A 17,544-nucleotide genomic window follows, 5' to 3' on the forward strand; every position below is an offset into this window, starting at 1 on the left:
CAGCCTCCATGTGTTGATGTATGACTTTGCCTGTAACCTCTACCTCCACTCCCTTAAAAAACTCTTACCTGTAAGCCATTGAGATCAGCTCTTAAGAATGAACTGCCTAATTCTCCTTGCTAGGTGCCCTGAGATAAATGCCTCGCCTTCTCTCATGGCAGTCCTGATATCAGGGTTTAGTTTTGCTGTGCCAGGCAGGCTGACCCCAGTTCACTTTGGTAACACAGTCTGCAGTCATACCTGAGATCTGTGGGTTTAAACCCAACTCAGGAAACATTTTTTATCCCCATCCTTTACCCTCCACCCTTGTACTTCAAAAAGCAAAATCACTCTATGTTCTATGATATGGTCATCTCTAAACCACCTACTATATATGTATATATTTTCTGAGACACAGTCTTGCTCTGTCTCCCGGGCTGGAATGCAGTGGTGCAATTGTAGCTCACTACAGCTTTGAAATCCTGGGCTCAAGGGAGCCTCCTCCCTCAGTCTCCTGAGTAGCTGGGACTGTGGGTGCATGCCACCATGCCCAGGTAAATTCTTCTTTTCTTTTCTTTTTCTGTTTTTTTTGTTTGTTTGTTTGTTTGTTTGTTTGTTTTCAGTAGAAACCAGGTCTTGCTGTGTTTCCCAAGCTTACCTACAAAACTTTTTATTACTAAAGAGAGCGCCAAACATCTCATTCTAAAATATCTGTTTTCAGGTTAATAATGATCTCTCCACCTTCCCATAAAAAGGTGCATGTTTGAAGTCTGTGTTTGAATATTTAAAATGCTGGTTTGGGTAGCTTTTTCTAAAATAAATGAACAGTCACATTTAGAGAAAGTAAATTGCTTGCAACTTTGAACCCCCTGCCTTACTCTGACTTTCACTACTTCAATTCGCTTTAACTTAGTAATATTTTTTTGAAGTTATGAGACCTGGCATCAGTGAAGGTCCTCCAAAACCAATAAATTTATCTCTGGGTGCAGCAAAAATAGCATAGTCTTCTATCCATTAAGGAGAAGTGAAGCTGCATTATTTTGGCTCCTATAAAGCAAAGGAAGACAAAGAGAAATCATCAGTTTAATTGTAAGTCACGGAGACACCATATTTGACCAAGAAGCAATATCTACATGTTTTACCTAATAAAAACGAACACCAGAGGAACTGTGACTCCTTTAAATCAAATGTCCTTACAGATGATCTTCTTAACTGGTAAAAATAATTAAGATTAATTGTCTAGGAATACCAAGGGAACTTCACATGCTATAATAGCCTTTCTGCAAATGTCAAAAGAGTGTAAACCTTGTTTTCATTTAATAGAGTGTCCTCTAAAAGGTATTTTGAATGTGGGAGTAAGTGTTCTGTTAAAGGCAGCATCTGTGCTGTTTATTTTCCCAAATGTGGGTTTACAAAGAGCATTTAAAATACCTCAAATAAAGGCAAAGCATTAAATATTCTCATATACAGACAGACATGGTTCTTTCCATATGGTACTAGGCTACATATGATTTCAAAAAGCATATAAATCGCTGGCAAGTTTGAAAATTGATTGATCATAACTTCACAGACAGATGAACTGAACTGTTCAAACACTCTTTTTGGTAAAAACCTCAAATGAGAATTCATGATTTGTCAAATTGGGATAGTCCTAGAAAAGAAAATACAATCAGAGATCCACTGAGTTCAAAAATAAAATGGAAACTGTGGTTCCTGGCAGAAACAACTCAAGCCGGATATATTTTATAGAGCAAATCAAGATCTGGCTTCTGGTTAAGATGACATCAACATAAAAAGAATGAATCTAGGTCATGGGATGTCTGAGCAGGCCTTGTCAAAGGAATGCAGGCCACAGAACACCCGGCCATTTATTGCATTAAGGCAGCTCATAATATGACATCTCTTTCCCATGCTTTCCTTCCTCTCTGTCTTCTTATTATAACCCCTCTTTTGCCGACAGACATTTGCTTTTTTGCAAGAATAAAATGTGGCGTTTTCAGAGATGGTTGGGTTTAAGCCTAAAGTCATGCCAAACCCAACCCAGAAGGCACTTCCTCATCACAAAGTGATGCTTTCTTTCTGTGTGAGCCAGACTGCTCATTGATCCACAAAGAAACCAGCCAAGTATTTCATAACATTTTTGAAAAATGCTGTACATTACCAGGTGCTTTTATGACAACAAGAGACCTAAACAATGAGCTAATCTTTCTGAATCCATGAACCTGTAGAGCCAGCTCAATCTGCAGTGGCAACCTGTAGATTTCAGACAAAGGCTAATTGTTCTTCTTTTGTGATCGTTGTGCATCTTGTTATTTGATATGGAGATATTATTTGACAGCTGTCTTTTATTTCTCTAACTGTGTACAATAGAACAGCTTATTTCTGAAAATGAAGAGAGCTGAATGGTCTCAGATGGTCCACCTCAATTTCAAGAATGAGGAAGGATTGGATGAATTCGTCCGTAAAGGCTCAAGGTGACCATGCTTTCCAGGCCCTCCTTTTCAGGTTGTTGTATGGTTGAGCATAGTTCTTTTTGTTTTTCCTGATCTAGTCAATGCTGAGAGCATAATTCTTTGTGGTTTTTCACAAGTATAGTATTCAGCCTTTCCAGCCACACACAAGGCATTGATGAGTAAGGAATCCTCTCCTGGCTAAGTAATCAAAAAGGGGAAAAAACTAACATAAGGAAAAATGGAAAGTTGTTTTCAGTACGGAAAATGTGGATATGAAATAGAGAGTAATTCCACATACTGGCATTTACCTTGTGACCGTGCCAGGCACAGACTTTTAAGTGTTTTATATGCATTATTTATTTTAGTTCATAAAACACTGATGAGATAGACACTTTCTTTCCATATTTTATAGATGAGAAAAATGAAGTATAGAGGATTATGCTCTCTAGCATGACATTCGAGATCATGCTAGTGAGGAATGGAGCCAACAATTTTTTTTTTTAGAGACAAGGTCTCGCTTTGTCACCCAGGCTGGAGTGTAGTGGCATGCCCATAGCTCACTGCAGCCTTGGACTCTTAGGCTCAAGCGATCTTCCCAACTCAGCCTTTTGAGTAGCTAGGACTACAGGTGCATGCCATCACGGCTGGCTAACATTTTACTTTTTGTAGAGATGGGGTCTCTCTATGTTGCCCAGGCTGGTCTCAAACTCACAGCCTCAAGTAATCCTGCCACAGCCTCCCAAAGCACTGGAATACAGGAATGATCCACTGAGCCTGGCCAATTATTACTTGAATCCAGAATGGAAGAGTTTAAAAATGATGCCCAATCTGATTATTATAGAATATCTAATTCGGAGAGTTCTATAATTGGTAGCTTTGGTTTATTAGTACAATTTTCAAAATATTATATCTGTCACATAGGTTGGTCATGAGGACAAAATAAGATAAAGCAAAATTTAAACTTCTGTCTTAATAAATAGTAGCTATCAGCATTTTAGAAGCAATAACACAATTATCTCTGAAAGGGAAAGAGTGACAGTATCATTGTCGAGACTATTGTTACCGAAAGCTTGGATTTTCATTCGTTCCTTTAAAGACACATGACTCTGGCTGGGTACAGTGGCTCACACCTGTAATCCCGGCACTTTGGGAAGCCAAGGTGGATGGAGCACAAGGTCAAGAGATCAAGACCATCCTGGCCAACATGGTGAAACCCCGTCTCTACTAAAAATACAAAAATTAGCTGGGCATGGTGGTGGGCGCCTGTAGTCCCAGCTACTCGGGAGGCTGAGGCAGGAGAACCACTTGAAACTGGGAGGTGGAGGTTGCGGTGAGCCGAGATCACACAACTGCACTCCAGCCTGGTTACAGAGTGAGACTTTGTCTCAAAAAAAAAAGAAACAAACAAACAAAAATAGACAAATGTCTCCATAGAGAGTATTACCTTTGCAAAGATGAATGAAACACCACTGTCAGCAGAGGGACAGACAAGGAAAAACTAACAAAAGTTTGCATTTAATTACAAATTACAAAGTGCTAGGAAAGACAAGAATTGAACCATGCAAGCATCCTACTGCTTCTGTGAAAGAGAGCGTAGGGCACCTTCTACAGGCCCAGCAAGTGTAACCCAGCACTGTTTATCTTCATGGACCCTACTTGTGTACTTGCTCTGTAGAAGTGATTGGATCTGTTTGCCTTCACAACAAAAGACCAATCATATTATATTTTACTTGTTGCTTAGAATGGCTAGGGGCCTCGTCATTTGATCTTTCTGTGCAAACTAGAGTAAACTTATGAACCTGAGTTAATCTTCTCCTTTTGACAGTCATACACTTCAGCTTCTTTTTCTCCCTCTAATTGTCATTGACAGCTCAGAGATCTTAATCTCTATCAGAAGTTGGAAATTGGTATTTTGAAGCAAGGGTGTGTTCCTGCCGTCCATTAAAATGTAAGGTTTTGAAACCATTTATTCTCCTGATGATTTGTACAGGGTTGTTTTTAGGTTTTCTGATGAGTCCTGCCTGAACTGGAAAATTAACTATGTGTAGTAATATATACACTGACACGCTAGGCTTTTATATTATTCTTATCATGAAACAAAGAAATGAAATGCAATAATAGATGATTCACAGATTATAATAAATAACAATGAATGCATGTTAGTCCCTGCATCAGACTTCCTATTGAAAGAAAAAGAAACGGTGCATCTATGGTTTGAATATAGTCGCTTCAAAATTCAGGTGTTGCCAATATAATAGTATTAGGAGGTGAAGCCTTTCAGAGGTGTTTAAGCCAAGAGGTCTGCTCCCTCATTTGGGGATTAAGGCCCTTTTAAAAGAGGCTTCACACAACATTTGGCTAGATTGCCCTTCTGCCTTCTTCCATGTGAAGAGGTAGCAAGAAGGCCCTCACTAAACCAAATTCTGGTGCCTTGATTTTGGACTTTCCAAATTCCAGAACAGTGAGAAATCAATTTCTGTTCTTTATAAATTACCCAGTCTCAGGTATTTTTGTTGGAGTAGCACAAAACAGACTAAGACAGATGTCTTCCGAAAAATTATTTCTCTGTTATTTTTTTCTAAACACTCATCCTTGAGTTTGAACAAGAAGTTGATCTGATGCTATATTAATAAGTTTTAAAATAGCCAATATCCAATTTTATCTTGTAGCAGAATGGCTTACACCCTAAATATAGGCTCAGTACCAAATCAAGGACCAACAGTTGTTCAGAAATTCTATGATGGGCTGAAAGGAGCCACTTAGGAACTACAATTGGATGGCAGGGGATCTTGAGATTTTTCTTGAAGCCGTGTTCATAATCACACCACTTTTATTTAACTATATGTTTGTTGGGTTAGATGGGGTGGCACAGACTAAGATTACTGAATTTACTGTCCAGCCTAAATTACTTCATAATAACGTAACTCTCAGGGGTTCAATGTGTGGCAGAAGTTATAAATGAGAGGTTGCAGAGAATGTTATCACACCACTCTGACACTGATATTCTCAGGTGATGTGTGCTTTCATGTGGAATGGCACCAGAGTTATATGAAGAAGAATGCTGTAAACTGTAACAAGTTTGTGCAGACAGAATAAGGAAATTGGGACAGAGTTGAAGTCTTACCAGAAGCATATGATCTGATTTTCCTTGGCTTTGCTGGACCCTGCCAAGTGTAATGTATCAAGAATGTTCAGTAATATATTTTTATTTCTTTTTTGAGATAAGTTATTTGAGTTCTTCTTTTCTTCTCCTTCTCCTTCTCCTCCTCCTCCTCCTCTCCTCCTCCTCCTCCTTCTTCTTTTCTTCTTCTTCTTTTTTTTGAGATGGAGTCTCCCTCTGTCACCCACGCTGCAGTGTAATGGCATGATTGTGGCTCACTGAAACCTCTGCCTCCCAAGTTCAAGTGATTATCTCAGCCTTCTGAGTAGCTGGGATTACAAGCAGCTGCCACCATGCCCGGCTAAGTTTTGTATTTTTAGTAGAGATGCGTTTCACCCGTGTTGGTCAGGCTGGTCTCAAACTCCTGACCTCATCATCCACCCACCTCAGCTTCCCAAAGTGCTGAGTTTACAGGCATGAGCCACTGTGCCCGGCTGAGATAAGTTATTGTGACTTTTTCTATATATTTATTATATCGAAAAGCAAAACATATTGTGCCCATGATGATACAACTGTATTTGTGGTGAAAATGATGCTGCTGACAATAAGACCGCACAGACACCCCGCACAAACTTTCATGGTTGTCACAGACTCTGGGTGAATCTGGGATCTCGCAGTATCTCTGTGGTCAGTTGTTTTAGTTTTTCACTGGGCTGTCACCTTTGACACTGATGCTCTTGGGCAAGTTATTTAATCGTGACGAATTTAGTTTACTTATCAATTAAATAGAGAGAGTTAATACTATCCTGTGGTATGATGGAGCCAGTTTGCACTGACCAATGAGAATAAGTGTTAAATTTGTGGGGAATTTTATGAACTACTTAATATCACTAAGGCCGTGCTGAATGTGTCATGCTGGGAATAGTTACACCACAGAAACCAACAAATGCTCAACTAGGGATCCTCCTGAGCCCTCCAAAGTGTCCGTTGTTAAAGTTTACGTGCACACCCATTGTAATATCAGTCCACTGAACTGTTGGGCAAATTGAAGGCTATAATGTATGAAAGCAGTTCCTGATCATAAAATGACAGCTGGAGTGTCCTCCAACAATGAAAGTTATTTTATTGCCAGGAGCGGTGGCTCACGTCTGTAATCCCAGCACTTTGGGAGGCTGAGGCAGGTAGATCACGAGGTAAGGAGTTTGAGATCAGCCTGGTCAGCATGATGAATCGAGATCAGCCTGGTCACCATGGTGAAACCCTGTCTCTACTAAAAATACAAAAAAATTAGCCAGGCAAGATGGTGTGTGCCTGTAATCGCAGCTACTCGGGAGGCTGAGGCAAGTGAATTGCTTGAACCTGGGAGTTGGAAGTTGCAGTGAACTGAGATCATGCCACTGCACTCCGGCCTGGGTGACAAGAGTAAGACTCCATCTAAAAAAAAAAAGAGAGTTATTTTATCAGTTATTAACATTGTTATTAAATATAAGGCTGGGTATGGTGGCTCATGACTATAATCCCCACACTTTGGGAGGCTGAGGCAGACAGATCACTTGAGACTAGGAGTTTGAGACCATCCTGGCCAACATGGTGAAACCTCGTCTCTACTAAAAATACAAAAATTAGCCAGGTGTGATAGTGTATGCCTGTAGCCCCAGCTACTCAGGAGGCTGAGGTGGGAGAATGACTTGAACCCAGGAGGCAGAGTTTGCAGTGAGCTGAGATCGCACCACTGTGCTCCAGCCTGGGTGACAGAGTGCAAGACTCCATCTCAAAAATAAATACATAAAGTAAAAAATAAAAAAATTATATATATACATATACACACACACACACACACACACACACATATATATATATATATATATATAATCCGTATTACAGACTGTTTTTGTGTTTCTACTTTCTTTTGTTTTCCTAATAACCCATCCCTCCTGGATGACTTTCCTGGGGCTGCCATAACAAAGTACCACAAACTGAGTGGCCGCAAATACCCAAAATGTATTGTCTTATATTGTGGAGACGAGAAGTGTAAAACGAAGGTATTGGCAGGGCCAGGCTCCTCGGGTTTCTTCCTTGCCTCTTCCTAGCTTCTAGTGGTTTGCCGAGAATTTTCAACATTCCCATACTTGCAGCTGTATAACCCCCACCTGTACCTTTGTCATCACATGGCATTCTCCTTGCATGTCTCTGTCTTCACATGGCCATCTTCTCATAGGGATGCCAGTCACACTGGATAAAGGACATGCCCTACGCCCATCAGACCTCATCTGAACTATATCTATAATGAACTTGTTTCCAAATAAGGTCACATTCTGAGGTATTGGAGACTGGAACTTCAACATATCTCTCTTGAGGAGAGACAATTCAAAACGTGTAACACGTACCTAGTATCTTTTGAAATTGTCCTTCAGTCTGCCTTTGTAGCATTGCTCAGCTCATCTCTGCTTACAGTCAATCTGTTTCAATTTCCTTTGAGTATTTATCTGGAACCTGATAAGATTAACTTGTTATAAGACATTTTCTAATGCTGAAAAAATAACATTGTTTTCAGGTCAGTACTGGGTTGGTTGACACTGAAGAAAAGAATAACACACTTACAGAGATAAATGTTAGGCATTGCCCTATAAGTACAAACCATAGAGATGCGTAAAAGATGGATTTATCTTCAAGGAGCTGAGACGGAAATGGATGTGAAAACGAACAGGTCTACCTGATATGCTACATGAGTGTTCAAGAAGTGGCCTTAGGAGAGTATTAGGATACAGAGCCTATGAATCTCTGTGGCAGGCAGAAAGGCCAGAAAATCTTCAGGCATATGATTTGATCTAGGTGGGAAGAGGAAAAAGCAAAGGTTAGACATTCCTGTTCCTAACTTTCAGAAAATCAGCTGATATTTTAAAAGCCATTTTCTACTGTTTGATTATAAAACCTTTGGAGGTCATGCTGCCCAAGTAGTTATGATGCAGGACTTTTTGCTCCTTAGTTCAACTAAAATCCATGTTCTTGTCACACGTCCAAGAAAAATTAGGCATGCAGACACAGTGAAAGATGAGGAATGTGGAATATATTAATAGAAAGATCTCAGCAAAGAGAAAAAAGGGTCCTGCCAATGGGCTTCCACTTCATAGATTGAATACCAGGCCACCACACACATGAGCTGAAGAGGCCAGGCTCCTCCCCTCCGCATAAGCTGCAAATCCCCAGTGGCCCTACCCCGGTCTCCCAGTGTGCAGGTGGGCCCCCAGTCTGTTGAGGGCATGTCCAGTCAAGGACCTGGGCAGGTTCCCTCATCTGCACAAAAGCATCTGATATAAACACTTGTGGGGCAGGTCGGAGACTCTCTGGGGATCCTCCCTTATCTACCTCCTGCATCTATGATTTACACATAGGTGGCAGTTTCTATCTTTGAGAATCACCTAAAATCTTAGATGATCAGGTTTCTTCAGTGCAGGTTGGTCATTTGAGTCATGGGCTCATGGATTTGTGCTCTAAGTATGCTTTAGGATTTTCTTTATATTTATCAAATGTATAACCTGACATTATTGATTCCTTTATATCACCTGGAGATCTTTAATCATTTTATTAATGTATTAAGCTAAATTGCCAAGAATGTCCTAAGCACTGTTAACAACAAGCTGGTAGGAAACCTGTATTCACGTCTATGAGTAGGAAAGAACAAATTTAATAAGAAATAAGCACATACTTAATAGATAATTATGAAAGAGACAGTAATAACATAATGAAAGAAGAGGCTTTGGAGTCAGATAGATCAGAAACTGAATTCTGGCTCTGTCTTTTACGAGCTGTGTGACCTTTTAACAATGTTATCTCTTATGGTTGATGTGAAAATCAAACAGTGACATGTAGAGACAGATTGGGCACTGAAATCAGTGTAAGACTCAGATGTTATTTGCTAAGTTCAGGTTCTATAGCAACAAAATTAGGATAAAGGACCATACGTTATGAGGAAATAGGTAATGAGTTGATACAATCCATTTATCCATGACAGCCCAGTCTAGTTCACAGGATTTCTGTTACACCTAGCCAATGCTGCTGTTAGAGCAAGAAAGCAGCCATAGAAAATACGTAAATTGAACTTGTCTGTGTTCTGCAAAAACTTTATGTGCACTGAGATTTGAATATAATTTTATGTATCATGAAATATTATGTCTTTTTTCAATTATTTAAAAATGAGAAAATTTTCTTACCCATCATTTGCCAAGCAATGACCTATATCATCATGGAACTACCCCAGGATCTACAGATGCCATGTTTGTATGATCAGGCATGATCACAGCTGCTTACTCTGGGGTCTGTGTATCATATTCCTGGAGTATTCCCCATGTTCTCGATCCTGTGATAATACCTAATACCCACATTATGTCATTTAGCTTTCCCAAGAACGCTAGGAAGTAGACATTCCTTCCTCTCAACTAATGAATAAACTAAGGTTGTAATGGCGAAGTAAGTATTTATTCTATGCTTATTATATTCCAGGAAATTCTCTCTAGGGTGGAAGAGTTGGCGGTATAAACAAGATTACATTCCTCAAAGAACTTCCATTCTGGGGAGGAGAGATATATAATAAACAAATGAAAAATCAAACCCATAGGACTTTTACAAGTTTTGACAAATGCTAAGAAGAAAATAGGAAAGTAGATATAACAGAGAAAAAGAAACCATCCAGATAAATAATTTGAATAGAGTGTTCAAGGAAGGCCTGGAGTAGAGATTCAGAGACTAAAATGAACCAGCTAAGGGTAGAGTCAGGGCTTGCCTGTTGTGAGCTTACAAACAAAACAGGCTGGGTGTGGTGACTCACACCTGTAATCCCAGCACTTTGGGAGGCAGAGGTGGGTGGATCACCTGAGGTCAGGAGTTGAGATCAACCTGGCCAACATGGCAAAACCCCATCTCTACTAAAAAAATACAAAAATTAGCTGGGCATGGTGGCAGGCACCTGTAATCCCAGGTACTTGGTAGGCTGAGGCAGGATGATTGCTTGAACCTGGCAGGTGGAGGTTGCGGTGAGCCGAGATTGGGCCTTTGCACTCCAGCCTGGGAGAGAGAGCAAGACTATGTGTCAAACAAAACAAAACAAAACAGAACAAAACAAAACCAGGTCAATATGCCTAGAATGGGATACAGAAAGTGAGTGGGGGGACATAAAGGGGGAGAGCTATACAGGACAATTTATGTGGAACCAATGAGTCAAACCAATTGATTTACTTTGTATTAAAATGCAACAGGAAGCCACTGAAGCGATTTTAGAAAGGGAGTGGCCACTGAGTGATGAAACATTTGCACATGGTCAAATTCTGGAATCAGGAGTCCAGTGAGAAGGCTATTGTAGTCCAGGAGGGAAAAATGACAGTTGGGACAAAGTGGTAACGGTGAAAAGAATAAAGAGCAGAAGGATTTAAGATAGAACTTGAACAAAGAACTGATAGAATTTGCTGACAGTGAATTTTGGGAAATGAGGAAAGGAAGGAATCAAGAATGAGCTGCTGGCTTCCACTGTACAGGGGTTGTATAATAGTATGATATACTGATGTGTTGAGAGGGTGCAAATTTGGGATGGAAAATTATGACTTTTATTTTGATAGTGGCATAAAACTGAGAATTATATATTCATGTGGATATTCCAAGACAGCAGTTGATTATATGATTCTAGAATTAGCAGTGAGGTTAACATTAGAGATATAAATTTGGAATTCTTCAGCTGATGAATGATAGGCAAAGCCTTGGAATCTAGATTTTCCCTAAGTGATATCATGTTGTAAAAGCCTCTTGACATTTCAAACTAAGTGTTTGAGTTGGGTGACAAGAACTGAGGATTAGCCAGTGTGGTAAAAGCACTTGGTGTTCCAGAGTCCACATACAGAAAGAGGTTCAAAGAGAAACAACATGTGAGTGAGTGAGTGAGTTCTAAAGAGAAATACACCCATTCTATGTAGTTGTGAGTGGAATAAGTAGGGCTTAAAATCATGCTGTCTCCTCTACATCTCAAAAACCTTTCCACAATGTCATGTTTCTGGAGTCCCTCACAGATTTCCCAGCTCACTTTGTATTCGGTTTCTTTAATTCAAATTCTGATGCTTCTCTTAATGTCCACAGAAGCGTCTCAATGGATATTGACAATGTTGTATTTTAAATAAAGATTCTAAGTTAATCATGCTGATGTTAACTTTAGGTCATTTTTTGCATTTTCATTTGGAGCTGATTTATTCATGCTAAAATATTAATGGATTATCTAAAATCTTTTACACTCAACTATTCCTCTTTTTAAAAAATATTTCAAGATACGACAAAAATATTTTATGTGCCCTTTTCAACTTAATAGTTTTATTCTACTTGGATGCTTAAAACAAGAAATGTGGAATTATTTATTTTGTGTTCCTTTGCTACAAAGGAATAAAATCAAAAGTAATTATAATTACTCTAAGAGCATGAGAAGAACAAAAAACTATGGCATTGTCTTGAAGAATAAAATGTACATTTTACAGTACTTGCCCATAATTAAGAATTGTGTATCTTGATTTTTTATGAATTTAATTGGCACTATAAAATATTACTTGTTATTATGTGAGTTAAATACCACAATATAAAGGTTATACACTCATGAAATAGATTCACAGTTGGAAAGTAAGAGTAATTGTATATAAGATGACTGGGAGAGAAGAAAATTATGAGACAGTGTAATAATGACTTCATAGGCTACTGTAAATTTAGAAGGATAACAATGTACCACAATGCTGCAGACTTCAGTGACATTAAAGGATTCCAGTGATCTAATATGTGAACAACATAGATTTAAATGATCAGCAAATTACTATTTAGTTTAAAATTAACTAGAATATTTGTTACAATATTAACAGTTAAGAATTTAGAAACTTCACAATAAATGCATGATACAACTCAATTGGGTTAAAAATATAGTTTTTTAAAAAAGGATATGTAAAAATTATTCATACATACATATGTGCACATTTATACAAATATATGCACTTCACACTCGAAAGTCCTCTAATACAAGTTTATTATTTGTTTAAATCACTGAAACTGACCAATTAGGGAAAAAAATACGAACTCTTCACTACCACAGTGTGTGCATGTGTATGTGTGTGTATGTTGTGTATCTTTTCATGTCATTTATGAAAATGTTTATTTCATTATACATTTAATTTGTCCTTCAAAAAAGCTTTCTAGTTAATTATTTATAACTTTACTATTTGTACCTCAGTTGTTTGTGCCTCTATTTTCTATTTCTGTATTTGATCTTTTATATAAGGTTTACCTTTTAAATATTTATCAAGCTGTTAAAGTTTATGTCTTCCAAAAACATTTTTTTCCAAAGTATGATTTTTCTTTCAGCCTTTCAAAATAATCTGAGAGACTAGTAGGGTTTTATAGCACTAAATTCCAGTAGTAAATAGAATTCACATCAGTTAATTTCTGAACTTTAAATACATTTGCAAAAAAAGGTAAACTTAAGCCTGTCAAAATTTATTTAAGGTTAGTCAACATTTATTGACTCTCAACTGTGCATGTAGATGTCTCATCCTTGGCATCAAGTTTACATAATCCTGACATATCTCTGAGACCCGTGAAACAGCCAACGGACATATATTCTAAGCATTAAATTGAAAATGTAAGCTAATACTGTAGCTGAGAAACTAAGCCCATATGTGTTGAGGAGCATACAGGAGAAAAATGATGAGACCGCTAATGAAATCACCTTTGAAATGTTTGATGAAGATAATGAAGGCACCTTTGAAATTTTTTGGATCATATTTCTCTATACATGAAATTAATAAACAGTGGGAATTTTCTCTTTATCAAGCACATTTAACATCAGGATAATATGTCCTTGCTGTTAAGGGCAGATTTACTCTAAAATTGGTTACGTCTTAATTTATATAAAATAGAGATTTGTTATTAATCTGTTTATCTTTTCCCCTAAATGTTGGTGGAAAGTTTAAAAAGTTTCATCAAAAAGTTTGTTTTTAAGGTGAATTTTGCATATGTTTTAAGTACTTTTTACTTTTAAAATTTTCTTCTTTTTTCTTTTTTTTGAGACAGTTTTGCTCTGTCAAGGAGGCAGGGTGCAGTGGTGCAATCTTGGTTCACTGCAACCTCTATCTCCCATGCTCAAGCGATCCTCCCACCTCAGCCTCCTGAGTAACTGGGACTACGAGCACGTACCACCACACTTGGCTCATTTTTGTATTTTTTTTGGACACAGAGGTCTCACCATGTTGCACAGGATGGTCTTGAACTCCTGGACTCAAGTGAATCTCCCACCTCGGCCTCCCAAAGTGTTGGGATTACATGTGTGAGCCACCATGCCCACCAAGCAGTTTTTATTTTTTATTTTTTATTTATTTTATTTTTTTTTTTTTTTGAGGCGGAGTCTCGCTCTGTCGCCCGGACTGGAGTGCAGTGGCCGGATCTCAGCTCACTGCAAGCTCCGCCTCCCGGGTTTACGCCATTCTCCTGCCTCAGCCTCCCGAGTAGCTGGGACTACAGGCGCCCGCCACCTCGCCCGGCTAGTTTTTGTATTTTTAGTAGAGACGGGGTTTCACCGTGTTAGCCAGGATGGTCTCGATCTCCTGACCTCGTGATCCGCCCGTCTCGGCCTCCCAAAGTGCTGGGATTACAGGCTTGAGCCACCGCGCCCGGCCCAGCAGTTTTTATTTTTAAAAAAGTTAAGAGACATTGTTAGGGGTTTAACATGTAGTATTTGTGGATGAATTCTTGATAGAGGTAAAGTAATACCTAAGGAATATACTGCAGTAAGGAGTCCTAGGAAAGTGCTGAGCAGATGTTGATATTTTAAGGTAGTACAGAATCACAGGGTTCAGGAGAATCTTAGAGATTATAAAGTGTGACTTTTTTTACTTGAAAAGTAAAACAACAACAACAAAAGACAAGACAAAACAAAAAACCCCCGGGGCACCCAGAAGTAAGTTGTGTTTCAGAACGGGGATAAAAATGAGACCTCCTGACTTCCAGTTGGAAGTTATGTTTTAATTACCTTTTTTTCACCCCATTATGTGATCAACAATAAATCTCTGGGGAAAGTTATTAACCAAAATAATGAATGCTTATATAGCTTTTCATTCCCCTAAAGGTTGTAATTGAAAGAGGAAGAATGGCAGAGTATGCTATCCCAAAATACGTCACTTGGCATAAGGATTGTTTTGAGTGAAAAGCAGTTGAAGAACAGCAAGTGCAAGAAAAAGACAGGAGAAACACTCATGGGAAAGAATTCCTCCTCATTCCAGGAGAAAAGAAACATTCTTATCATCAGAGATGGGGAGTGGAGGCCAAGAGTAATCCACACAAACGAACTTTGGTAAAAAACAAACCACCACCACAAAAAACCACAACCTCTTACTTTCCTGCAGACTCCGATAGATTTAATTATTATTTTTTTTTACAATTGCCTCTCTTTGCTCACCCTAGTATATTAATGCTGTATTTTGCCATTTCTTTGGGTCTTTATTTTCCTATGGGAGCTTCCATGTACATGTAAAAATCTACATTCTTTTCTCCTGTTAATCAGTCTTACGTCAATTAAATTCTCAGGCCCAGCTGGAGACTCTTCAGGGGTAGAGGTAAAATTTTGCCTCCACTCCAGAGATTTTTTTTCATTTCATATTATTTTATCAAGTACACAAAGTACACTTCTATTCTAAAATGCACATCGATGTTCCCTTAAATTCTCTATACATGAGACAAAATTTTGTGACTCTTAATCATTTAACTTGCTGTTCTATTTTATGAAGAGCCTCATCAGCTGGGATAAATAGGGCATAATCACAAAGTTTGAAGTCATTTTCTCAAAATATTTCACTACGTTTGTAAAAAACACTTTTCAGAGTTCTGATATAATTTGCTGTCATAATTTTGTATTTTTGGTTTCCTTATGCTTGCCAGAGAGATTTAGAAGCATACATCCAAAGTAATTTTGCAACGCCAACAAATTACCATATTTCACTGAAAACCCTGCACTCTTCACTTTTTAACGTCTATGGACACGACACTTCTGAGCTGAAGGTGCATTCTCCTTTTAAAAAAATGACAAAATATCAAGAAGTAAATTCATTCTTGTATGTCCACAAGGAAGAATTGATAATGATTTCTTATCATGTTTCCACTGAAGTATTTTAGGTTGATACACTTTCTTCATGTTTAAAAGAAAAGACCAAAAATAATTAAAGGGATTCTATTCAGAAAAATGATTTACATCTAACATTTTTTTGGAGGAGAGGGCTCCAAAACCACAATAGTATCTCTGTTTCTCCAGCCACATTCTGAAACTTCTGGTGCCGAGCTTGCCATCATTTTGTTATCTAAAGACTTAAGTTCTCTTGACAAGGTCACTTTGATGTATCTTAGAGCTGCTCTGCGGTATCATGACCTTTATTTTAAGTATTTCTTAGATAACATTTTGCAAGATTTGTGTAGGGGAGACTAGTTTTACATTTTGGTTAGAAAAAAAGGCAGACATTTTTAAAAGACAAGAAATTATAGGAAATAAGACTGCATTTGTAAACATTTTAGAATTTTCAAGAAGCAGTTGCTAATATAAATGCTGTCTATAATATGCAAGTACTAGTCCATAGAGTCAGCAGGACATATCCTAGGCATTCACTTAATTAGACACTAGGGAAGTGGTAAGATACAGTGCTTAGAACTTAGGCTCTGGGCTAGACAGTCAATAGCAATATAATCTCAAGTTGTATCTCCAACTCTTTAAGCTTCTATTTATTCAGTTGTAGAATGGGAATATTACTCATTGCTTAAAGTATTATGAGGTTTAGAATACATTTTTTAAATTGGTTAGCACAATGCCTGAAACTACTCAATAAAAGTTTGTGTTTTATTATTATTAATTTGTAGATACAAATTATATGTGTCCAGATTCAAGAGTGGTTATTGTAGATTAAGCAGAAAAAAATTATTTAAAAAATAATTTTAAAAAATATGAGTTTTGAGGTGATTTTATCATTTAGCATGAAGTAATCTAGTTTACTGCTATAAATTCCAGACTTACATAGTGTCCAGAAAGCTCAGGACAAGTTACCTATTTTTGGAATATTGCATTCTAGGCAAAGAGAACTTAAAGAAAGTTTGAAGAGACTTTTAAATATATTGTGGAATGATTATTACATAACACTAATCAGCAAATATGCCTCTGATAATTTCTCAAGTGTGGAGGCCATGATACATTCTTCCAGATTATAAGGAGAATTTAGTTCATGCTGCCTCATCCCAGTGTTAACTGGCCAGACACTCATGCATATGTCAATGAACTTCCTAAGTGACTGCTGGAAGGAAGCATCTCTAAAATTGCATTTTCTGGTTCGTTTTCTGATGCACAAAGCAGGGAAGGTCATATTCTATCTGGGACACATCGACTGCCTGAGTTTTCTCCAGCATTTAATGTGGTAGTTTGGAGACATAATACCCACCACCACCTGGGTCTCAGGTTAAGAGAATTCAGCTGTGGTTAGAGGGAGAAAAGAGACAGATACAGCACAGGAGGTAAATGTCAGCAAGAGAAAGATTTGCTGTGCTTCATTCTGATGAGGGACCTGGAGGGTCAGCGTATTTTCATCCCACCCACATGAGATCAAAAGCCACACTTGCCTCCCTCATCCTGTTGCTTTCCTAAGGTCTACTCTCCCATGAGTTGCCTCAGGCAAAAGCTGGTTGGACTTATTAACTGACAGCCTGAGCAGGAGACCTAAAGAAGGAGGAAGCAAAGAGGACTCCTAGAGAAGGTTAAGCAGTAGAAAGATAGGCAGAACTTTTGGGGAAGAAAAAGAAAATGGCAGGTGGCGGGTGTCAGGTTCACAACTACGCCAATTGCCATGTTGAGGTCTTAAGGGAGTGGGTGGATGAGCAGAAAGAATGCTCGGGGGGCCGTAGGCAGGTGAAAGATGATTTTATTCAGCAGCAGCTCTCACCAACAGCTTTCTCACACTGCCCTATCTCAGC

At 38.3% G+C, this 17,544-nt stretch overlaps 1 long non-coding RNA gene across 1 annotated transcript; it reads left to right on the forward strand.

The window, feature by feature from the left end:
* The first annotated feature begins 487 nt into the window (after positions 1-487).
* On the forward strand, positions 488-4,397 carry LOC117079000. The gene is made up of 3 exons (XR_004435240.1): positions 488-533; positions 2,350-2,453; positions 4,303-4,397. It is a non-coding gene; the product is annotated as an uncharacterized LOC117079000 (long non-coding RNA).
* The last annotated feature ends 13,147 nt before the right edge of the window (positions 4,398-17,544 follow it).

Source organism: Trachypithecus francoisi, unplaced genomic scaffold (genome assembly GCF_009764315.1).
Source record: "Trachypithecus francoisi isolate TF-2019V2 unplaced genomic scaffold, Tfra_2.0 Lachesis_group7, whole genome shotgun sequence".
Lineage (NCBI taxonomy): Eukaryota > Metazoa > Chordata > Mammalia > Primates > Cercopithecidae > Trachypithecus > Trachypithecus francoisi.